The 25,896-nt window shown below is 41.3% G+C and overlaps 1 protein-coding gene and 1 non-coding gene across 3 annotated transcripts in view; one reads left to right on the top strand and one right to left on the bottom strand.

Moving 5' to 3' along the window:
* Window positions 1–25,896, top strand: part of Nhs (NHS actin remodeling regulator) — a 326,152-nt gene that overhangs the window by 68,188 nt on the left and 232,068 nt on the right. The window lies entirely within an intron of this gene.
* On the bottom strand, window positions 21,691–21,797 carry Gm26317. Its single transcript, XR_003953240.1, has one exon. It is a non-coding gene; the product is annotated as a U6 spliceosomal RNA (small nuclear RNA).

Here is a 25,896-nt window from a genome sequence, read left to right as displayed (position 1 = left end):
ATCACCACACAGAAAGTGTCACCACTTACTCATAGACATCATCCTCTGGTACACTAGCCATCATGGAACTAGCTGGATACTCCAGAATCACCAGTTCATTTGCAATTCTGCCGGAGATTAGTCTAGAAAAAGAAAAGCATGCAGCTGAAATTGTACAGTGTCCCTGGAGTGGGTAAATTAGGTGATTTCTAGTCTAAGGAAATAGCTGTTCAAGATGAGGAGGGGGAGCTTAAAGAAGGGGTTAGGGAGCCTTTAATTAAAGCCACCCTTTTATGTACACCCCATGGTATGTATAGGAATGTACTCCACACAGTACAGATCTTGTCTGGTATTAGTAAGCTACACATGTTTTACATTATGGAATAATATGTGACCTTAGTTTGATGCTTCTCTTTCCTTACCTAAAAGGAAGTGGAGTGGGCAGATTTTATGTAGGAGCCAAGTCTGAGTGATTCCTGTTGATTTATAGGGCATTTGATATCACTGGAGTGTATTTATGCTGAGTTAGCAAGAAACATTCCCCACTGGACATCCAAGTAAAGGAAGCTTCTGGATAGTTGGGATGAAGGAATAAGGTTAGGGTGGAAGTGGTCACAGAGATCATGGACCTGAGGAAGTTGGGAAGCCATCATGGATATCATTTTGTCAGGGTTCCCAGTCACTGCCTATTCCAGATGGACATTTATGAGGTGTTCTCAGTACCTGTAATCAGGACAATGAACTTCTCACTATTATAATCAAACACCTATTCTGCTGCTTTGGAGTTCACCAACAGTTCAGAAGACGGAAGTTGTTTTGAAGGCTGTTGAATGAAGAACAAATATTTGGAGCAAGGAGACTGTGCCTCCAATTTGTGCAATTCTAATGGCAGCTGGGTAATCTTGTATGGACCATATTACCTCTGACCACATCACTTTCATCATCTATTATGTTAATCTGATGTAAAGTTTCCTGTTTAGACTTCTCATGAATATGAATGAATACTCGGAGATGAGCAAAAGTTTATGAAAGCAACAAGAGACTCTCATAAGGTACCCATGGGCTCCATCACTTGAGCTTCATGGTAATTTCAGCTTGTAATCATTCTATTGGGTGTTCATAAAAGAGAAGAATCAGAGGGGCTGAAGTTGTTTCCATGTCTGGAATAATGATAGTGATTATCTGCCAAGGTGCAATGGAAAGACTTTAAACACAAAATTAGTGTTTACAGAACAGGCTCTGTGTTGGTTTCTATCCATGTCAAACTCCAGGCACTGAGATGAGGAAGATTGGTAGTTTCCTTCTATTCATGGGACGAATTTAGCCATCTCAGTGTATCTGGTGTGCAATGGGAAAAACAACCATAAAAATGAAGAATTTCCCTCTTTGAGTCTTCTCTCCACCATGACTTAGTTTGAGTTTTATTGCCGTGAACAGACACTATGACCAAGGCAAGTCTTATAAAAGAAAACATTTAACTGGAGCTGGCTTACAATTTCAGATGTTTAGTCTATTATTGTCATGGCAGCAAGTATGGCACCATCCAGGCAGACATGGTGAAGGAGCTAAAGAGTTCTACATCTTTTTTTTTTTTTTTTGGTTTTTCGAGACAGGGTTTCTCTGTGTAGTCCTGGCTGTCCTGGCACTCACTCTGTAGACCAGGCTGGCCTTGAACTCAGAGATCCACCTGCCTCTGCCTCCTGAGTGCTGGGATTAAAGGCGTGCGACACCATGCCCAGCTAGAGTTCTACATCTTGATTCAAAGGTGGCAAGGAGGAGACTGTCTTCTGCAGGCAGCAAGAGATGAATATCATCCAAACTGGGTAGACCTTGAGTATAGGAAAAGACCTTAAAGCCTACCCTCACAGTGACATACTTCCTTCAACAAGGCCACACCTCCTAATGGAGCCATTCTCTGTGGCCAAGCATTCAAACACATGAATCTCTGGGTCTACAGCTATTCAAACCACCACAGATGGCTTCCCCAGTGTATTAGCTAATTTTTTTCTCATTGTGTGACCAAAATACCTAACAAAAGCAGCTGAGAGAAGAGATGAGTTTTTTGGTTCACAATTTGAGGGTATAGTCCTTTGTGATGGGGACAACACTGTGGCAGGAAGCAGATGATCACATTTTTTCTGTAGTCAGAAAGCAGCAAAAGATAAATGTGCTATCACGGATGTTCAGGGAAGCTAATTCCCATCTCGGTTACCTCATTTTGAAAATGCCCTCATGTGCACAACCAGTGTTGTGGTCTTCTGGTGATTCTCATAAAGTTGGAAATGAAGATTTACCACATCTTACAGCTACAGTGAGCAGGGAACCAAAGGTTTTGGAAGGCTTAAATATATACATACACACACACACACACACACACACACACACACACACACACATATATATATGAAAAGGCTTGGAATACTGAAGCCAGGAAGGAGTTTCTAAAGACTAATTGTCAGAGCAACAGCTTTCCAAGCCCACCATCATAATCTCTACTACCACGTGTTTCCCAGCTCATCCTGTGTTGGAGACCTTCAGTCACACTTAGACAATGGGCACTCAGACAAAGGAAGGGACTTGTGGTCCCAAAGCTCATCCCCACGTCCAGGATGCCATATGTGAGAGCTTTACTATTTGAGAGGTGTGATAAACATATTAGCAAATAAATTAAATAAATAAATGTCACAGTGTGACAGAAAAAGATTAGAGGTCACTGTGATAGATTATCTGAGGTATAATTTATTCTTCTGTTGTCTTTTACTGCCCTTCACAAATCGTTTGAAAGCACTGTTGCTGTGTTTTTGTAAAGCATGGACTGGGAATTTAGCTGCTTTCCTTGCTGTAGGAGAGGAACACTTCCTTAAGTGATACCATGTTTCTACAAAGGGGTTCTTTGTTTGTTTGTTTCGTTTTTGACCTTTTGAGACAGTCTGTCTATGTAACCCTGGTTGACCCAGATCTCTCTATGTAGAACAAGCTGACCTTGAACTCACCGTGATCCTTTTGCTTCCGCCTCCCAAGGCCCAGGACTATACACATGCGCACAAACCCAGTATAATTCAAGGGTTCTCGTATCACAGACTATACAGTCATGTTCAGCTGGTAGCCAGAGCAGACGAATCTGAGCTAGTCCCAGAATTCCTGGGAGAGGCAAACAGAGAGCTACTTCCTGAGAAGTTAAGAATGTAGCACTTGTAGAGAAGATGTGAGTTACATTTTGTTACCTCTGGTCTCAGCCTGCCAGAGACTGGAACTCTTTTTAGTTTTGAGTTGGGCAGGCTGAGGATCTCTCCATTTGTACAGAAAATGGGCTCCTGGCCTTGGGACGATCATGGTCAATGTGAAAATGAAGTCCATGTGTGGACCCATGGGGATTTGCACTGTGAGTGTATAGAGATTGTGCCTATGTCGAGTAGTCTGAACCTGCTTAGATAAACAAAGATGGCCAAGCATTCTTCCAACCTGAAATCTCAATTGGGACAGGGAAGAGAGGAAGCAGAACTGAAATCCTCCAGTGCTCCTCGGCTCCATATTGAGGATCTGTTGACTGAGACAAGAAATGAATGCCCCAGAGAAGTGAAGCCGTTGCAGCTGGCAGAAGCAACCTGCTATTGAAACTGATAATGCCATTTTAATTAGGCTAAAGCATGAATGAGAGCTCCATTAAGACTTCTCCTTGGCGCTCTGGGTCACTGGGTGAGAGAATGTGTTCCTTTTATGTGCTGTGCCAAAGCCCACCAGCTGCTACCTTGCAGGAGAGTTACATCTGAGTCACTGGTTTCCAAAAGGGTGACAAGTAGGCTGTGTATGGCTGAATGAGAGGGGCCTGTCTTTCCCGGTTCTGCCAGCTTTGGCCTGGACCACAGCCATCACAGCAATGGCCTTGATTTGTAAACGGGCTGCAAGTTTCAAGAAGTTATTACGGGAACAGACTAGGGGAGAAAGGAAAAAACCCAAACAAACATGGAGGAAGGCAGCAAGAAGGCCTGGCTGAGCCCGTGGAGGGAGGCCCAAGAGGCCTGTTTTCCTAATCTCATTTACCAGCTCAATGCTTTATAAGCTGATGCAGCTCATGCCAGGGAGTCAGTTGATAATGAAGACAGTGATGATGATGATGATGGCAATAAAAAGAAGGAAAGCTTCTAGTTCATTTATTGTCTAGAAAATGTGCAGCTGGAGGTGTATCACATAGGTGAGGTCACTTAGCCTTCTCTCTAACCCTCTAATATGGGCTGCTCTATTAGCCTCATGTCAGAGGTAAAGAAACAGTATCACAGAGAAGTAGCTTACCTCTAACAAGTCAGGAAATTAGAATTCAGAGCCAAAGACTGAGACATTCAAGACAATGACTCTCTGCCAAGTTACTCACTGAACGTTGGGAGGCCATCCTGCATAGAGAAGCCTCAGACTTTCTACTTTCTAAGGGCAGGAGACACACATCATATCCATTGTAGGCTCTAGCACAAATCCATGTTAGGTCTGGAGTAGTCTTTGTGCTCTTCAGGACTTGGTGACTCACTGAGGAATTCTATTGTTTTGAGACAGGGTCTCATGTAGACTAGGCTGACATTGAACTCACTACTTAGTCAAGGTTGCCTTTGAATTCATGATCCTTTTGCCTCTACAACTTGAGATCCTGAGATTATAGGTATGTGCCGCCACACCCAGCCAGCTCATTGAGTTTCGAAGAGGCAGATAAATGTGTAAACTAGATACGAAACTTTATTATAAATGATTTAATAGACAAATGCTTGTACTTGTATTCATTCATTCATTCATTCATTCAGAATGAGCATCTACTGTATCAAGCACTGAATTAGGTCTTAAAAATAAATGAGTGTGGTTCTTCCTCCCTCACTTCAGTGAATGCCAGAATGCCTAGGACATAGTGGCTATAGCTATAAATGTGTACATATATCCACACAGTTCACTTTAGTCCAGCATTTCCTCCCAGTTACCATCCTTACTGTCTGGGTACCTCCTGGGGCTAGGACTTAACACATTTCACAGGATTTCATCCTGGTGTTCTTTGTGTTTGTGTAGGTCCAGTAATTGATTATCAGCCACCTGAGGCTGTCTCCACCAGGATTTTGCATTTTAGTGTTTCTCCAGGTGACCCTCACACATGCTTAAGTTTGAAAAGCACTGCTAAAGTATGGAACCCAGGCTCTGTTATGTGTGAATGCTCAACAAATAACCTTCAAATGATTGCATGCATAAATTACTGACACTGAATGGGAGAAGTGGGCTGCTTTTACTAGGTCTGGGCAGGACTCCAGATCTTCATTTTGCCAAGTCTGAGGAGACTTCGAGGAGGTGGAGTCATGTTTCTTTTGCTCTCCAAAAAAAAAGTGGTGGGATGCATTTAAATGACTGGAAGGATAGACTCCATCACATTAATGTGGGAGATGGTGAGCAACTGAGCACATGACCTGATGGGAACTGAATGCATGAGCCAAATCTTAATGAAGGCCAGGAGATAAAACAGGGCGGGGTGATGAGTTCACTGAAGGTCTGAGAACTCCTTGCAGATGGCTTGGGGCAAGATGTGAAAGCCACAAGTTTACAAGCCTGTGTGCTTGTGCTTGACACTCTGGTTCCAGGGACTTCTTGCAATTTAAATCCTTCCTCCCTCTTCCTGCATCATAGATCATAGGTGCTACGGCCTTGCTATCTGTCTATTTCAAACTAATTGTTTGGCTTTCTCACCTTACTTTCCTTCCTCTTTCTCCCTCTCTAGTCTTTCCCTTCTTTCGTGCCAAGAGTGTTGGTGTCCAGACTTTGAGGAGAGCCGGAGCTACCCTGTGGCATGACATTTGTCAAGGACAGGGTGTGTGGGCCTTTATGAGTAATCACAGCTGTGTTTTTTTTTTTTTTTTTTTTTTTTGGAGTCATGGTTGGAAGGAATCTCCCTCCCTCAGTAGTGGGATCTCCTCCTCCTCTGAACATCCCCTTCCCATCCCTCCTCCTCCCCCAAGAAACTTGCATAAGAGCAGTTGGCTTCATATAATAAAATACAGATTGGCATCATGAACTACATAAACAAGAGGCATTTAATAGACTGTGGAGAGTTCTGGCAGTGGGAGGAACAGTAGCAGCCAAGGAGACACATATGGCTGGCTTAGCAGCATCCTGGACTCATAGGAAGAAGATTCCTGCTTTTAATCCCTAGGGTAGGAGAGGAGGTGGGATAAAGAGAGGGGTGGCTCAGCATCCCGAGTCCACTGCTATGCCCAGATATTTCAAGGAAAGTGCTTAGATATTTTAAATAAGCATTTACCCAGTGCTGATTCTGGGCTAGACACCATTCTCTAAGCCCTTCACAGATTTCAAAAAAAAAAAAACAGTTGTATTAACGTGTAATAATTTGCATCCCATGATGCTTATCTGCTGCAAGCGAGCGTTCAATGAGTTTGAAAGTAAATTTCCAAAGCTGTTAGACCATTGCTCACATCCACCTACAACTAATCTCCACTCCTACTACGAGCCCCAGGCAAACATTGATTTCCTTTTGTCCCTCTGAGTATGCCTGTTTTGGAGTCTCATACAAGTGGTAGAGAATATTCGTACATTCTTTTGTGAGTGGCTTCTTTCACTGAGCACAATTTGTTTCTTCTTATTGCCGACTTGTGTTTTAGTCTATGGCCCTAGTGAGCTACATTTCTTGTATCAGTTCATACTCATAGCACCCAAGGAAGCTACTTCCGTGATTTGGAGCTACAGATGAGGAAGCTGCAACACAATTCATAGTTTGGGAGGTCACACCTAGGGGGTGTGACCTTAGAATTTATGCTCTCAGAGCTTTTGCTCTGCTGCCTCTCAATGAGCACAATGAGCACAAAATATATATTTATGCCCATTTTGGGGAGTTTGATATGTATTCACCCACACTTGGGGGGTTCTTTCATAAAACGGCCACTGCATTTCTAAAGAACTCATGACTTAATTTATGCACTTTGGTAATGTTCTCCCCACCTTGGTGTGTATGTGTGTATGTGTTCATATGTGCAAATGAAGGCACACATGTACCATGACATGCACATGGAGGTCAAAGTCCTTGACTTCCATCTTGTTTGGGGCAGCCTCTTGCTGTTTGCTGCTGGATACATCAGACTAGATGGTCTGGGAGCTTCCAGGTCTCTGGTTCCCATCTTGATATTAGGAGTGCTGGGATTGCAAATCTATACTACTACATTTGGCTTTATGTCAGTATTGGAGATCTGAACTCAGGCTATCATGCTACCGTCTACCGTTACCCCAGCTCCTAATAGTGTTTCTCATCAATGCCTATGTGCTGAACACTTAAGTAGGCACTGAGAGGGACTGAAAGACGTTCTTACCTTCAAAGAATGTAGTGGTTTTATTTGGTAGAGAAGATTCACATGGATATGATAATGTGGATGTGTTAGATCATAATAGCCCAATGCCTAAATACACAATACCGGTATCAAAAGTCAAGCGAATGATGTCAGTGAGAAAAATGGAGAACTTTTGATGGGAAGTGGCTTTGAGGTAGTTCCAGCTTCTTGTCCTAATCAACAACAAATTCTAGGCTTGCGATTATTTCACCATCCCTCCTCTCCCCCTCCCCCTCTCCCCCTCCCCCCCCCTCTGTGTGTGTGTGTGTGTCTGTGTGCAATAGTGGCTTATATATGGAGGTTAAAGTACAGCATTCAGAAGCAGAGTTTCTCTACCATGGATTCCTGGGATTACAGTCAGATCGTCAGGCTTGTGAGGCAGTTGCTGTTACTCACTGAGCCACCATGACAGCTTTCTCTTTCATACTGTATTGTCCCTTCCACCCACAAATTTTTCTCTGTAGTAAGTTCCAACTTTTCGATTCCATCTGTTTGGCTATAATCATACCAAGAAGCTTTTCCTGTTAAGCTGTTTTCAATACAAATTGCTTAAGGAAAGATTGCTCTCTTTGGAAACTTGTCATCCAGAGCAGGGGAGAGGGAGAGAGAGGAGTGGAGAGGAGAAGGGAGGAGAGGGTAGGACAATAGAGGAGTTAATTTTAAATGGCTCACAGCATCCATTTTTGGCCATATATACCTGGCAGTTAGGATCAGAAGATTACCCCAAACTCAGTGGCTTAAAACAATAACCGAGGACTTGCATCATAATTCTGTAGTCACCTGGGCAGCTTTTCTCTGGATTGGTTCATTGGTTTATTAAATTTCTATTTGGCTCATGAATCTGTGGTCAGCAGAGAATTTGGCTTGCTCCTGGTTCATGTACTAACTGTTGGTAAAATTTTTGTCAGGTTAGGACTGTTGGCTTATTATGTGCCTTAATTTTCTTCCATATGGCTTGTGAGGCTCTAACAGAATAACTTGGGAACACCCACAATGCAGACATGTTCCCGAGAACAGAAACACAAGACAGCTCCAGTTTTCAAGCATTTTCCATACCTTGGCATGTGTCATGTTTGCTATTTATTCCCAATAGGCCACATGGCCAGCTCAGATTCAAGGAGTGGAGGGATAGACTCCACCGTTGATGGTAGATCTGCAGTGAAGCTAAGGATGTGAATACAGAGAACAAATCTGTGGTCATTTAATCATCATTTACAAACTCAGTTCATACCATAATTAAAAGTCGGCCAACATGTATTGCATGCTTACAATGTTCATGTATAGCTCTGAGTTTTACATGTATGTTTCCCACAACAGCGCTGACACCCGAGTAATAGTTTCCTTATTTTCAGAGGAATGTCTTGAGTCTCTGAAGAATTCATCTAAAACAGTCATATAGCTAGTAAATGTGGAGCCAGGGGAACTCAGGGTTCTTATCTAGGCAGTGTGGCACTCTGCTGTTCTGTCCATTATGAGCTTGGTGAAACTTGCTTGCTATGCTACCGTATGGCTAACAGCTAATGTGTACTAACATCAACAGAAGACTTAGGAAATACACGACTGGCTCAGTTTCAGACATGTGAGTATATAGTGGTGTTTCATTCTCACCACAGTCTGATAGATTAAAAACCTACGTTTTATCTCCAGCTTACCATTGAGGAATCCAAAGCTCCAGGAAGTAAGTTGTATGTGCAGTCTCACAGCTAGTAGATGAGTAAGCGCTTGTGTAATTCATAGTATCCTTTCATTTGTTTAGACTTTGTTTCAGTCTCAATTTATAGGCGTGGGAGAAGGAGCTCTTAGATCTTACCAGAACTTAAATAAAGAAGATGAATAAACATAAATGAAGAAGAAAAAGTGCTAGATGTGGTGGCTCATGCCAGTAATCCCAGCCCATGGGAGGCTAAAGCGGGAGGCTCACCATGTGTTATGAACAACTTGGGCTGCTGCACATGAAGCAGGAATCATATGGACTGCCCAATACACATGGCATAGTGGAGTTTGCAATGCAGTAACTTTACAGTGCTCCTGTATTTGCTTCTTGCCCGTTAGCATCTTAGCCTTATATCGATTATATAGATTCATTTAACAAATTAGACTGGCAGAAATTAAATGTTAGACAACAGCTTATAAAGTCATGCTCACTGAGTGATGACCATTTAGACCAGCGTTTCTCAGCTTTCCTAAGGCTGTGACCCTTTACTACAGTTCCTCCTGTTGTGGTGAGCCTCAACTATAAAATTATTTTTGTTGTTACTTCATAACTGTAATTTTGCTACTGTCATGAATCATAATGATATGCAACACCTATGAAAAGATCCCTTGAACCCCCAAACCAAGGGTTCATGACCTACAGATTGAGAACTGCTGATTTCAAAGAACTAAAAGTTAAGAGGATTGAAGAATGTTGGTGTGGGGAAACGGGCCTGTAAAAAGCTCCAGAACTGCAAAGTATGTTATTATCTTAATACTTCTACAAGAGTTGATTTTTAATTAAATGTTTGTTTGTGTGTTGTGTACACATGCAGGTGCATGAAGGCATGTAGACATGGCATGCGTGTGGAGGTCAGAGGACACCTTGCAGGAATTGGCTCTCTCCTTCCATCATGTGGATGCTGGGGATCAAACTCAGGATTTCAGACTTGACGACAAGCACCTATTCTCACTTAGACATCCTACTAGCCCTCAGTCATTACCTTTCAGAGATGAAAGTAGTTTGGTGATCTAATTAGAAATATTACCATAGGACATTGATATTTCTTAGGTGGCTCACATTTGAGAAGGGACAGATAAAAAGAGCCCATTGAAATGGGCACTCTTAGGGTTACAGGGACCTTTTGAGGTCTCCGACTTTTCAGATTTTTACCTCTTGCTTTCCTGAAGCAAGGATGTAGTTCCAAAGAACACTGAGAGCTCTCAGGAATTAAGATGATGGCTCAGTGGCCACTTTAGACCTGTGCATGAGCACAGTTGACGCTGCTTGTTGACTTAAGAGAGCAGCTAGTACACAGGTGAGTGATTTGCATGTGGCGTTCAGGGTGGTTTAGGGGAGAAGCCAGTGCTGGACATGAGAAGCCACCACGAGTGAGCCTGTCCTAGAATGGCAGGCCCTAAGAAGAGGCTCCATCTAACACAACCTTCCGTCTATACTAAGTGAAGACAGAGGCTCCCATTTCTGAAGTACTCTTGCATTGAGGCCAAAGAAGGAAAATGAAGATGATGAGAAGAGATGTTTCTGTTGATTTCTAGGGTTAGTGCCAGCAGCCGCAGGCAAAGAATACCTTGGAAGATGCCAGCTAAGTGTTTCACGGGAAATAGCGCACTGTTGTGCACAGCTAGAACCATCATCTTGCCTGTCTCTTCCTATTGTCATCCTTTATGAGAAATTATAGAAAAAAAATACTAGAGCACCGTATCTCTGGCTCCCATATAGAGCAGAGTCTACTTTGAGATGAGAGCAAGCCAGGTTATGGTAGTAGTGTTCTGTGGCAAATGCTACAGAAGGGGAGAGCCCACAGCAGGAAAATGCCGACGTCTCTTATGATCCAGCTAGCAATACATGAACACTTGTATTGTTGGTTATTTTGTTTGTTTTGTTTTGTTTTGTTTTGTTTGTGACAGGTTTTCTTGGTGTGTAGCTATCCTGGAACTCAGTCTGTAGACCAGGCTGGCCTCAAAATCACAGAGGTCTTCCTGCCTCTGCTTCCCAAGGGCTGGGATTAAGGGCATGTACCACTGCTGCCCACTTGTATTATCTGCAAAATGCCTTCAATTCCTGGGAGAAAAGATGTAGAACAGAAAATGAGAGTTCTCAAGCAGAATGTGCTAGGAGGTCAGTGACACACATGTGCATCTTCCTTGGGGTGGGGAAAGCTGTTAAGGGGTCAAAAGGGACTCCTATGTCAGTTGGATGACTGCAGTTCATTGACTCCATTCATTAAATGGCTCTACTTGTGGACTGTAGTGCTTTGAGGTTGCTGAGCTTGACTAGAGATTAAGAGACTTTTGGATGATTTGAGAGAAAGTATGGTTGGTGCTGTGGGGTAAATACTTGATGAGTTTGGCTGCTTGGCTCATAAAACTCCTTGCAAATGTTCCCAAGCAACAGACATGAAAAGAATTAAAGGCACACTTTCGAGGTCTGGATTGTGATTTCTTTTCTTTTTCTTTTCTTTTCTTTTCTTTTCTTTTCTTTTCCTTTCCTTTCCTTTCCTTTTCCTTTTCCTTTTCCTTTTCCTTTTCCTTTTCCTTTTCCTTTTCCTTTCCTTTCCTTTCCTTTCCTTTTCTTTTCTTTTCTTTTCTTTTCTTTTCTTTTCTTTTCTTTTCTTTTCTTTTGTATGTGTGTCATATATGGGCAAGATGACAGCAGACTATATAAAGGGAAAGGACTGCCTCTTTGTGCCCTTGGATCAGGGCTGAGATAGGACTGGGGTTGGTCTTTGTCAATACTTGCAATGGTATTTGTAAAGAGAAAGAAAACATAAAATTGTACTTGGCTAATTTTTCAGATTGCTGGAGGAGAAGGTGGAAGAGGAGGTTGCATGCGCCTCAGCAGAAGCTGCTCTGCTGGGAAAACACAAATTCCCCATGCCCCAAATGGAGAGTGTTTTCTTTCTCTTGGAACAGACTGTTTTGGTTTTGTTTTCTGCATTTTTACATTTTTTTTATGTGCAGCAACTGCTGTTTGCCTTGTCTGATTTTTAAATCATCAGATTCATCACTGTGTGAGTCTCCTTTATCATGTATAATACTCACCATGCCTAGGCTGCTTCATACAGGTTTCCTGAGAGACTTTCAACTGTGCTGTATGCTTCCCTGGCTTCATCCTTCTGGCCCTCTGGAGATCGACATTCTGCAGGTCTTTTCTCTCCTCTATGGACTGTCCTCATTAGCTGACTACATTTGAATGTCTAGCATATGGTGATTAGCTCCTACACTGGGTGTTTAAGCTTGCCCTGCAGATTGATATACATCCATGTGTACGTGCCTCCCTCCAAATGCAAGCAGAGCACAGATGTGGTTATTGTGTGGGTAATCATATATTTGCTAGGAAACTAAATAAAGTTTTATCCTCCTGCCTTAGCAGGCATAATATTTACCTCCTTGACCTGGGTGGAGGCAAGAGAGGAGAAAGAGGAGAGTGGGGGAGGGAGAGGGAGAGAGAGAGAGGTGGGGGGGGGAGAGAGAGAGAGAAGCAGGGAGAGAGAGACAGAGAGACAGAGAGACAGAGAGACAGAGAGAGAGAGAAAAGCAGGCATGGGGCAGAAAGGAGAAACTAGAGTGTGGGAGATAGAGATGCCATATGGAAATGGTTGGAAAACAGATGGGGAAGTCTGGAAAAATCCAATTTGTTGTTCTCAGGTGTTTTAAGGAATGTCTCCATATGAGGGTGTTAGAAAGGATATTGGTGCACACAGTATAAGAATGAGATGATGAACGAGGCAACGTCCCAGGTAAGCTTTAAGTAATGAAATTGCATTAGTACCTGATCATTGGATGCAAAAGTTAGATATCTGTGTGTATTAGGCAGGGTCTGAGTGGAAGGAGTTGGCCAGAGTTGGGGCAGTCAAGTACCTCTTAGTGGAAAGAAAAAGCCTGAAAATAATCTTATTGTAATCCTGTCAGCAAGGAAATGGAAAGGGGGAACAGAAAGTTCCTTGCTAGATGGTTGACTAGCCCAGTTGCATCATGGAGCAACAGGCACTGGCAAGAGATCTCTTACCTATTGCCAGACCACTAACCTCCCTTTCTTTGTTATTACCTCAAGGTTTCTGTGTTTGAATTGGTTTTCTGTTTTATTTTGCTTGCTTTTGTTTTAATTTTTGGCACAGGGTCTCATGCTTTTGCTGTGGTTGGTTTGGAGCTCATTATATAAACCAGGCTCCCCTCTAAACCTCCGAGACCTGCCTGCCTCGGCCTCCCAACCCCAGAGTTAGTATTAAAGACAGAGGCCAGCTTCAAAGTGAGATCTTGCTACAGTCCAGAAACACAGACCTTCCTGCCCTGGCCAACACATACATCCAACCTTTATGCTAATGGCTATACCTTTAGAGGTGATGGAAGCCTGTTTCATGTGTTTGATTTATTGATTTAAAAAACCCCTCTATGTTCTGACCCCTGAATTCCATACATAGTTATCTAATGAGAACTAGATTTGTACTCGGACATATGCTTTAGATGTCCATGTTAGGCTCCTGTTAGTGTACTGTGGTCCCCAAGGAGGAAAGGATCTCATTTTGTCAACTGTTGTGTTCGGGTGTTTATCATAGGATATTAGCACTTAGCAGACCCTTTAAAAGCTTCAGGTTCCTGGTCCTCAGATGCAGCAAGAATGGTCCTGCATCTTCAACTGGACTCCTATTTTGTTGTGCTTTCTGCTTACTATTTGTTTTCCTAATTTGTCTTGTCTTCCCTGTTAATTTCGTGTTCCTAATTAGTGAAGAGGACTGCACTGAGATGGCCTTTTCTTTCCTTTACATCACAAAAGAAGATGGGCAAGTGCATATTTTACTTACTGTGTGCAGGAGATGACTTCTCCAACCATATTTTCTCTTGGTGTGCCCTCAAGAGGAACAAATGAATGTCACATGATCTCAAGGTTGCTGTGCTTCATATTATCTCTGGAGTTTTTATTGTAGGTAGGGAGCTGTTGATGAGTGTCATCAGCCTTTCTAGTGCTCAAAATTGGATTTTTAATAGCAGTTTAGTTTTCCAATCTTCCAAATTATAATCTCATCAGTTATAACTGAACATGTTTTTAGAACCTACATTTTCTCACTTAAAGGTATTTCCCTAGGTATAAGTTTTAAAAACTAAATTAATTACCATTTCACTATTTTTTAATCAGCCCTTAACCGATAATAGAGTAACCTAGAAAGAAAAAAAAAGAAGGAACAAAAAGTCAAATGGGGATTTCTTTCCTTAATCAGAAAGAATCAGATAATCAGATTTGCAATATACAGGTGAAATGGGGGGGGGGGGTTGGAAAAAGAAATATCATATAATTAGTAGGAGCCAAAGTCTTTGACTTGATTAATGTGCTATTTAAAACTGTAGTCAATTCAATGCATGTACAATATACTTACAGACTCTTGGTGAAAAAGAACCAGTTTGTGGATTTGAACACATTAATACATCACTGTGTTGATTTAGATCCCTCTGCCTACCCCCTGCCACCCAGGGAGATTTGGGGATGGTGTGTTTCTGCTTAGGTTAGGTGTGTTTGAAGTATACTCAGTGATCTCCCATAATAAGGAGAAGAAGCCAAAGCAGTGAGCTCTGCAAGCACAGTGTGGAGTTCTTCTGTCTGCCGTACGCACTGCTGCTTTTCTCCATATAACTGTTGCTAGTGGTTTTTGAAAAAAGGACAAGGAATGAACTCATCATGTCATTCAAAATAAAAAGCTGCTTGCTATCAATAACAGATACATTCAAGCTTTTCTCTTGCCGTTTGAGGTGTCTCTAGCAGTTTTAGCCATAGATGGGAAGACCTGAAAGGAAGACTTTCCACCCAGTCTTAGCTGGTCCCAGAAATGTGTTATGAGAGAGTGACATTCTCTCTCTGGGGGACACTGGTTACTGAAAACTTTCAAATCAAGGATTGCCACCTGAGGTCCCAGTTACTGTCATAGCCATGCCTCACCAAAAATTCTTTTGTAATGCACTTTTAAAATGCTAGCTTAATGGCTGGAGAGATGGCTCAGCCATGAAAGGCCCAGCTCACACCTAAAAATTCAAGCTTAGGATCCATGCAAAAAGTGCAGCAAAATGAAAGGACAACTTGGCGGATTTTGTTTACCCCCAGCATATAACAAAGGTCATTCTCTTAACTTTTAAACCCATAGATTCATTTTCTTATTTTCAAACACATCATACGACGGCACAGCACGTGCCCTTTTGGACTTAGTTCAGAGTTCTCTTTGTCAGAGTCATTGTTGTTGCGGTGCATAAGAACACAGGCCATCCTGTCTGCTGTCCTTGGGCATTTGGAAATTTTCTGGTTCAGGGTTACTATAATGTTAGTAGGGCTTCTGTGGACATTAGTTTGTTTGCTGGTGATTCTTCTTCTTCTTCTTCTTCTTCTTCTTCTTCTTCTTCTTCTTCTTCTTCTTCTTCTTCTTCTTCTTCTTCTTCTTTCTCTTCCTCTTCCTCCTTTTCCTCCTCCTCCTCTTCTTCCTCCTCCTCCTCCTCTTATCCAACACAGAATCTCATTGTGCTAGCCTGAATATCTCTACCTAAGCAAGGATAGCCTTAAAGTTTGTGAACTTCTGAACTTCTTGCCTCTTCCTCCCAAACACTGCCTGATTTAAACAAGGCTGGAAATATGAACCTGGGCTTCATACATGCTAGCCAGTCACTCTGTCCAATGAGCTACATGGTCAGTCTTCTCTGAGCTTTCTCAGAGATGAGTTTTGTAGAAGTGTAGGTGGTTTGCATTTCTCTTGAGAATACAAGTACATGACTCTGAGAGGCAAATTTGGATCATTTCAGAGGGGTTGGATGAAGACAATTACTAGTAGTATTTTTGGACCAGGGAAGCAGTGACAGAATATGCATCTGGCAGGCATTTTTTTTCCAATTTGGCCTCACCTGTTCTAGGTGTTCTGGCGTCTTCATTAAAGTGAGGGAGGAGCTTGGGAGGAATCTTTTCCTTTAACCAGAAAACCACCCCTTTCATCTGATCCCTTGGCAGTGCTGGAATCACACCCAAGAGTTTTGTATTAAGAATGAGTTCTCTGGGTTTTTAAAAAGAATTTGCACACAGGTGATCTAAGGTTCCTTGTGCTCACTTGAGAGATGCAAAAACCTGGTCTATACCGCTGTGCTTGGGAGGGCTGATGGGTGCACATGAAATTGGCATTTTATGGGTGTTATTTCACTCAGTCCTCACATGAACTCATGAGGTAGCCATCTTCTTATTCCTATGTTTGAGCTAGAGATGTAAGGCAGTTGAGTGACACTCCTTGGGACATACATGTAAAGATTCAGAGTGGAATCGAACAGTGTGTGCTAGGGCTTCCCTTCCACCTTTTCCTCTATAATTATCCAAGTTAGAACATCCTGATCCCACACTTTCTGTTTCACAATCTTTCACATAAGCCACTATGGAGACAGTGGTTTACCTTTTTGGGCCCAAGTCTTTGCTTCTCTGGTAAAACTATTGTCCAAGAAGTCAAGGTATAATATGGAGACAGCCTCTCTTGCACTTCCATTTCAGATCACATTTTGGCCATTTGTAGTTCCCCTTTCATGTGTTCAATCCTATGTGATTGCTGCTGGCAACCTACAAGATACAAGCTGGGGGTGAGAGCCAGTTAGGAGAGTGTGTGTCTATCACTCAAAAGGCTCAGGTTCAATCATCTAGCACTGCATGAATTGGGCATGGTAGTGTATCCCTGTAATCCAACACTCAGGGGCCAGAAGCAGGAGAATCAGGAGCTTAAGGCTCTTCTCAGATACATAGATAGATTGAGGCCAGCATGTGCCAATGAGACCCTATCTCAAAAAAGGGCAGGAGGAGGAAGAGGGAAGGAAGGAAGGAAAAAGGAAGGAACAAAGACAGAGTTGTGAAATATACTCTTATTTTGCCAGATCCCTACCTTTTTGAATTTCAGGCACCCAAGGAGGATCCTGCAACCCACACTGAATGGATGAAACTCTGAGGCACTGAAGCGCTTCACATTTTCAGTGGAGTTTAGTCTCTTCCTCACCTCCCTCCCTCCCTCCTTCCCTCCCTCCCTTTCTTTCCCCCTCCCTCCTCTGATGACTCTCCTAGAAGTTTATCTTTTTATTTAGCTTTTTTGGTTGACTTTTGGTTTGGTTGAGCATTTTTATTTCCTGCCTTTCTTCTTGTTCAGCTCTGTATTTGTTTACTTTGGTTTGTATATGTCTATTGTATGTCTGTGCATTGGAGACTGTGTGCAGAGACTATAGTCAACCACAGCTCTGAGGAGGCCAGCTGACTAGGTTAGACCTTAGAGCCACCATGTCTGGGAGCAGGGGTGTCTGCGGGTTGGACCTCTCTTCATCAAGCCTTCTCGTTTATTTTGGCTCTTTTTTGTGGTACTTGGAATCGAATCTAGGGCTTCATGCATGCTATTCAAGTGTTCTGCTTCTGAACTTTATCCCCAGCTCAAACTTTCCCATTTTGAATGAGCCAATAGGGTGGAAAAGGGCAACAAAAGACTTTCTAAATTAACATTAGTCTCAGCATACAAAGCCATAGGCTTCATTGTGAAGGCTATATTTTCATAATTATACATACTGATCATTATATTTTGTTCTTATTTGTCTATCCCACTGCCTTCTTCTTCTCCTCCTCCTTCTCTTCCTCCTCTTCCTCCTTCTTTTTCTACCCACCTTTCACTGGTCCTTTTCCTTCCCCTAATTAGTTTCTCTTTCTACTTTCTTGCCACATATATTTATTCCCTTTGTTTGTTCTCCCTCCTCATCCCTTTAGAACTCTTGCTCCCTCTCATGATCCTTTTCCATTTTCTTGTACTAAATAATCTAGAGTTTCATATGAGAAGAGACAACCCATATTTGTCATTCTGACGCTACCTTTTTTTCTTAACATGATATCTAGTCTCATCTATTTGCCTACAAAAGCCATAATTTCATTTTTCTGTGTGGCTGAATAAAATTCCATTGTGTGTACTACATGTTCCTCTATCCATTCATTCTTGATGTCATCTATTCTGGTTCCATATCTTAGCTATGATGAAAATTGAAGAAATAAACATGGATATGCAGGTACTCACGTCTGTGGTATGCTGATGTAAAATCCCATGAATATATATCTATGGGTGGTACTGCTACATCCTATGGCACTTCTATTTTTAGGGTTTTTTTTCCTTCGAAAATTCCATACTACTTTCCATAGTGCAGTACAAGTTTACTTTCCCAACAGACGTGAATAACGGTTCTTCTTTTCCCACATCCTTGGTGCCATCTGTTGTCATCTGTCTTCTGACTAGGCTGAGATGGAGACTCCGTGCAGTTTACAATCACACTTCCTTGATGGCTACAGATGTTAAACACTTTTCCAAATATTTTTTAATTAATTAATTTTTCCCAATTTTTATTAGGTATTTTCTTCATTTACATTTCAAATGCTATCCCAAAAGTTCTCTATACCCTCCCCCCCCTCCTCTACCCACTCCCACTTCTTGGCCCTGGTGTTCCCCTGTACTGGAGCATATAAAGACCAAGGGGCCTCTCTTCCCAATGATGGCCGACTAGGCCATCTTCTGCTACATATGCAGCTAGAGACAAGAGTATTTGCCAGTTTTATTTCTTCTTTTGAAAACTGTCTATTCAACTTATTAGCTACTTATTGATTGGATGACTTATTCTTAGTGTTTAATTTGGGAGTTTTTTTTTTTTTTTTTTTTTTGCCATGATTTTAGGAGGAAGCCCAAGAAAACAAGGCTCCCCACCTCCCGTTTTTTATTTTTTATTTTACTTATTTACATTTCTTTTTTTTTTTTTTTTTGTATTTCTGCCAGATGTCAATCTTTTTTTTTCCATTTTTATTAGGTATTTAGCTCATTTACATTTCCAATGCTATACCAAAAGTCCCCCATACCCACCCACCCCCACTCCCCTGCCCACCCACTCCCCCTTTTTGGCCCTGGCGTTCCCCTGTACTGGGGCATATAAAGTTTGTGTGTCCAATGGGCCTCTCTTTCCAGTGATGGCCGACTAGGCCATCTTTTGATACATATGCAGCTAGAGTCAAGAGCTCTGGGGTACTGGTTAGTTCATAGTGTTGTTCCACCTATAGGGTTGCAGTTCCCTTTAGCTCCTTGGATACTTTCTCTAGCTCCTCCATTGGGAGCCCTGTGATCCATCCATTAGCTGACTGTGAGCATCCACTTCTGTGTTTGCTAGGTCCCGGCATAGTCTCACAAGAGACAGCTACATCTGGGTCCATTCAATAAAATCTTGCTAGTGTATGCAGTGGTGTCAGCGTTTGGATGCTGATTATGGGGTGGATCCCTGGATATGGCAGTCTCTACATGGTCCATCCTTTCATCTCAGCTCCAAACTTTGTCTCTGTAACTCCTTCCGTGGGTGTTTTGTTCCCAATTCTAAGGAGGGGCATAGTGTCCACACTTCAGTCTTCATTCTTCTTGAGTTTCATGTGTTTAGGAAATTGTACCTTATATCTTGGGAATCCTAGGTTTGGGGCTAATATCCACTTATCAGTGAGTACATATTATGTGAGTTCCTTTGTGAATGTGTTACCTCACTCAGGATGATGCCCTCCAGGTCCATCCATTTGGCTAGGAATTTCATAAATTCATTCTTTTTAATAGCTGAGTAGTACTCCATTGTGTAGATGTACCACATTTTCTGTATCCATTCCTCTGTTGAGGGGCATCTGGGTTCTTTCCAGCTTCTGGCTATTATAAATAGGGCTGCTATGAACATAGTGGAGCATGTGTCCTTCTTACCAGTTGGGGCATCTTCTGGATATATGCCCAGGAGAGGTATTGCTGGATCCTCCGGTAGTACTATGTCCAATTTTCTGAGGAACCGCCAGACTGATTTCCAGAGTGGTTGTACAAGCCTGCAATCCCACCAACAATGGAGGAGTGTTCCTCTTTCTCCACATCCACGCCAGCATCTGCTGTCACCTGAATTTTTGATCTTAGCCATTCTGACTGGTGTGAGGTGGAATCTCAGGGTTGTTTTGATTTGCATTTCCCTGATGATTAAGGATGTTGAACATTTTTTCAGGTGCTTCTCTGCCATTCGGGTATTCCTCAGGTGAGAATTCTTTGTTCAGCTCTGAGCCCCATTTTTTAATGGGGTTATTTGATTTTCTGAAGTCCACCTTCTTGAGTTCTTTATATATGTTGGATATTAGCCCCCTATCTGATTTAGGATAGGTAAAGATCCTTTTCCAATCTGTTGGTGGTCTTTTTGTCTTATTGACGGTGTCTTTTGCCTTGCAGAAACTTTGGAGTTTCATTAGGTCCCATTTGTCAATTCTCGATCTTACAGCACATGCCATTGCTGTTCTGTTCAGGAATTTTTCCCCTGTGCCCATATCTTCAAGGCTTTTCCCCACTTTCTCCTCTATAAGTTTCAGTGTCTCTGGTTTTATGTGAAGTTCTTTGATCCACTTAGATTTGACCTTAGTACAAGGAGATAAGTATGGATCGATTCGCATTCTTCTACATGATAACAACCAGTTGTGCCAGCACCAATTGTTGAAAATGCTGTCTTTCTTCCACTGGATGGTTTTAGCTCCCTTGTCGAAGATCAAGTGACCATAGGTGTGTGGGTTCATTTCTGGGTCTTCAATTCTATTCCATTGGTCTACTTGTCTGTTTCTATACCAGTACCATGCAGTTTTTATCACAATTGCTCTGTAGTAAAGCTTTAGGTCAGGCATGGTGATTCCACCAGAGGTTCTTTTATCCTTGAGAAGCCTTTTTGCTATCCTAGGTTTTTTGTTATTCCAGATGAATTTGCAAATTGCTCCTTCTAATTCGTTGAAGAATTGAGTTGGAATTTTGATGGGGATTGCATTGAATATGTAGATTGCTTTAGGCAAGATAGCCATTTTTACAATGTTGATCCTGCCAATCCATGAGCATGGGAGATCTTTCCATCTTCTGGGATCTTCTTTAATTTCTTTCTTCAGAGATTTGAAGTTTTTATCATACAGATCTTTCACCTCCTTAGTTAGAGTTACGCCAAGATATTTTATACTATTTGTGACTATTGAGAAGGGTGTTGTTTCCCTAATTTCTTTCTCAGCCTGTTTATTCTTTGTATAGAGAAAGGCCATTGACTTGTTTGAGTTTATTTTATATCCAGCTACTTCACTGAAGCTGCTTATCAGGTTTAGGAGTTCTCTGGTAGAATTTTTAGGGTCACTTATATATACTATCATATCATCTGCAAAAAGTGATATTTTGACTTCCTCTTTTCCAATTTGTATCCCCTTGATCTCCTTTTGTTGTCGAATTGCTCTGGCTAATACTTCAAGTACTATGTTGAAAAGGTAGGGAGAAAGTGGGCAGCCTTGTCTAGTCCCTGATTTTAGTGGGATTGCTTCCAGCTTTTCTCCATTTACTTTGATGTTGGCTACTGGTTTGCTGTAGATTGCTTTTATCATGTTTAGGTATGGGCCTTGAATTCCTGATCTTTCCAAAACTTTTATCATGAATGGGTGTTGAATCTTGTCAAATGCTTTTTCTGCATCTAACGAGATGATCATGTGGTTTTTGTCTTTGAGTTTGTTTATATAATGGATTACATTGATGGATTTTCATATATTAAACCATCCCTGCATTCCTGGAATAAAACCTACTTGGTCAGGATGGATGATTGCTTTAAAAATATGGAACGCTTCACGAATTTGCGTGTCATCCTTGCGCAGGGGCCATGCTAATCTTCTCTGTATCGTTCCAATTTTAGTATATGTGCTGCCGAAGCGAGCACGGGAGTTCTTTATAGAACATCCATCTAATGTATAGGTGACAAGATATCCTCCCCCCACTTTTTTATTAGCTATTCTCTTCATTCTGCTGATTGTTTTTCATTGGTGTGCAGAAGCTTTTAATTTCCTGCAATCCCATTTGTCTATTTTTGGGATTATTCCTTATGCAATTAGAGTTCTTTATAGAAAGTCTTTGGCTATGCCTGCATTTTGAAATGTGTTTTCTGTTTTCTGCTAGCAGTTTCAAGTCTTATAGTATTGTTTTTGATCCATTTTAAATCAGTTTCTACGAAGAAAGAGAGGTATGTTAAAAGACTTATTTTTTCCAATATTGGTTTCTAACACATTTGGTGCCATGAGGTGGATATACCTGTATAGGTTTATGTCGGGGTCTTCTCCTCTATTCTGTTGGTCTCTGTATTCATTTTTGTGATGGTTGCATGCTGTTTTTGTTACTATGACTCTGTAGTGTAATTTGGGATCAACTATTTTGACTACCTCCATTTCTTCCTAGGATTGTTTGACTATTTTGGGCCACTCATGCTTCCATAGGAATTTTAGACTTGTTTTTTTTTTTTTCTAGCACTGTAAAGAATGCCATTGGAATTTTGGTGGGGTTTCATTAAATCAGTACATTGCTTTTTCTCCCACCATATTCATTATACCAATCCAAGAGCATAAGAGACATTTTATCTTCCAGTGTCTTCTTTAGTTTCCATCTTCTGTGACTTAAACATTTTATTAGGGAGCCTTTCATCTGCTTAGGTATATCACAGGGAGTTTATTGTTTCTTTTATCCTAGGAATTAAATCCCCTGCCCTCCAGATTTCCTTTATTTTCTTTCTTCTTTCTTTTTTCCTTTCCTTTCTTTCCTTTCTTCCTTTCTTGTCTTTTAACCAAGATCATTATTAGTATGCAGAAAAGCTATTGATTTTTGTATTATAAGTTTGTATCTTGAGACTTTGTTCAAAGTGTTTACTAGCTCTAAGTATAGGTTCATGACATCAGCATATTAGGATTATTTGACCACTTTTCATGTTTGTATCCTTTTTATTTCTTTTATGCTCTAGCTAAGACTTTGAGTATTGTATTGAATATAAACATTCAAAATGGACACTCTTAAGTTTTAAAAATAAGGGTTTTTGAAATGTGCTTATTTAAAACAAAGCTATTTAAAAATAATATTTCAACTGCTGAAGGTCGGTTTCTGTCTTATGAATGTGATTGCCATTATAGTACCATTTGTTAATTCCCTTATTACAAATGTCATCGCTTGTTTATGCTTTTACTTATATGATTTTTTTGCTACAGTTTAAGTCATGGGGAGATGAGGGTTACACTAGAATGAAGACACTCAGATCACATTTTTTGGCTCCTTTTCTCCAGTCTCAATGAAACTTGTGCTAAAATTTAGGAAATAGAGCCAAGACCATAGTTCTGTGGTTGAATGCTCATGTAGCAAGGCATGTATAAGAGCCTGGGTTTGATACCCAGAAAGAACTCTCTTTCTCTTTCTCTCTCTCTCTCTCTTTCTCTCTCTCTCTCTCTCTCTCTCTCTCTCTCACACACACACACACACACACACACACACACACACACACACACCATATCCATTGCCATCATTAGGGAGTTACCAGTATCAGAATCAAACTGTAAAATAAGAAGGATCAATGCTGAGGGATACATATTATATTTGCATATCTAAAACAGTGAGAAATAAGTTGTGTGGACCTTAGGGATGGGTATGCCTGGGGGCTTAATGTCTAGGTGAAGCATTTAATCTCTGGGGTGAAATCTTAGTCCAGAGAACACAGAGAGGTTTCACAGCAAAACGTCATCTGATGAATCCTGCTGTATAAAATGGCAGACAAATGGTCATAAATCTGTTTGGTGATTTTTGTGTCTCCTTCTGGCTCTGTTTTGCAATATGGTAGACTTGATTTCCTAGTGAGTCTCCTGACATCATGTCTACTGTGTTAAGATTAAGACATTTAGTTAGTATGTGAAATATGATCAGAGTAAATAGCAAGGTTGTTGAGGTATCATCTCTGATCTTAGGGGAAATTAAAGGCAGGGAAAATAAAAGGGAGAAAGAGTTAAAGAGAGAGAGGAAGAAGAGAGTGAAAGGGAGATGGATACTATAAGGTGGTTTAGAATTATTTCAAACGTCATCTATAGTATCCTTTTAAATATGAGAATTTCCCTCCAACCCAGATGTTTTAGGCCTCTATCATTGAAGTCCGTTGTGAGAAGTGAGCTGAGTCTTCATACTCCTTCCAGCTTGATCTCTCTTTGCTTGTAAACAACAGGCAGGAGACAGAGACGTTTCTCACATGCCTAGGTGACTAAAGATCAGGAGTTATCCCCAAGTGCTGTCATCTAACCCTGAGGACAGAACTGTCTTTCCTACAGATCCCATGGTCTGCATGGTCTGCATGTGGTTCCATCATCTAGATCATCATAGGCTCAGATAGAGCACTTTAGAGTATAGTGGGAATCAATCTGGATCTTCGGAATGAAAAGACCCTCATCTACAGGAATGCTGCAGCCACATGCTGAGCAGTTAGCACTGCCAATTCTTTCCACCTCTGATCCCCAAAGCAGGGATTCTTTAAGCCAGTGAAGTTCAAATGCAAAACCATAGTGGCAGCAGGAGGAAGGGTTCTATCTTTCTTTGCAAAGATGCCAGAGGAGCAACAACCATGCATTTAAGCATGAGTTTGAGTTGGGTACATTATGTACATGTTTTAATAGAGAAGAGTCGCATTTTCCAATGATATGCAGAAAGTGAAAAACGTTTCAACATAAACACACATGATTTATTTACCACATAATATTAAGACTGTTGAGCCAAGCCAGGAAGCAGGGGTTGCCAGTAAACTCTTAACAGATACCAGAAGAAAAATGAGAACCCAGCTTATTAAGTGGTGGGAAAGAATAAGTGGTGGGATTATGGAATTCTTTCTGAAGACCCCTTATAGAAATGAGTGCAGCGTTCTTGAGCTGTGGCCGATTTATACAGCAGGCATTGTCCCTCGTTTGTATGAGCTTGCCAGATCATGGAGAGCCAGGATGCCTCCTCCCATAAGAAGAACAATTTTTCCTCAACTAGATAACCAGTTTATTGTCAACCTATAATATATAGTTGTCAAAACCTCTAAGCTTGTGCTGTCCAATATAGCCATCTCTAGCTTCAATACTGTAAGTATAGAAACACAGTGGCTATGATTGAGCATCTGGATTTAAATTTTTACTTTATCTTAATTAATTTAAAATTTAAAAGTGGTATTTGATTAGTAGAAACATATTAGTATCTTTGAAATAATGTCCATATGTGAATCTAGTGTGTGTGTGTGTGTGTGTGTGTGTGTGTGTGTTTAATTCAGTTGTTTATTTCCTAAGTCCTGAGTACAGATCAAGTACTCTTGATGGAAATTTTCTACTCACACTTGAGAGGCACTGTAACAAACACATGTGATTTCAAAGACCAAGTGAAAAAAGAGAATATGAAATGTTTCCTTAGTAATTGTGTACAGGGATCACATATATTAAAAGTATATTTTAGATAAATTAAATATATCATTTCATTTCACCTCTTTCCCCTTTTTCTTTTAAAAACATGGCTACTGCAAAAATTCAGATCCATGCGTGGGTTGCATTGTATTTCAGGAGAGGAGTAATTTGGGTCTGCATTTGGTTGTTAAGGCTCACTTTGCAAGTTCCGATTGAAATGAACTGGGATGTAAGACAAATGGTGAGAACCTCTAGTCTCACAGGAATGCAAAGTTCTTCCTGCTCTTTCCTGCTGTTCCAAGAACTCAATCATCAATTGATGTGCATAATGCAAATTTCTGAGTGCTGGGAAAGTTGGGGATCACGTTCTATTTCTATTTAACTTGCCTGCATGCTGTTGAAGCCTTAGGTCAATGAAGAATGTAGTTGGAAAAGGAGTCCAGGACAGTGTGTTTTCCTGCTAACCTGTCTGTCTTAGGTTGAGCTCCAGAAACACACTCTGATCCAGGGGTTTTTATACATGTAGGCTCCTGGAGAGTGCCTGTAGGATCTACAGATGGAAGAGGTTAGGAGCAGGGCTGCCCATGC

The sequence above is a fragment of the Mus musculus genome, chromosome X (assembly GCF_000001635.26).
Source record: "Mus musculus strain C57BL/6J chromosome X, GRCm38.p6 C57BL/6J".
Lineage (NCBI taxonomy): Eukaryota > Metazoa > Chordata > Mammalia > Rodentia > Muridae > Mus > Mus musculus.
Note: the sequence above shows the minus strand (reverse complement) of the source record. Positions and strands in the feature narration are given on the sequence as shown.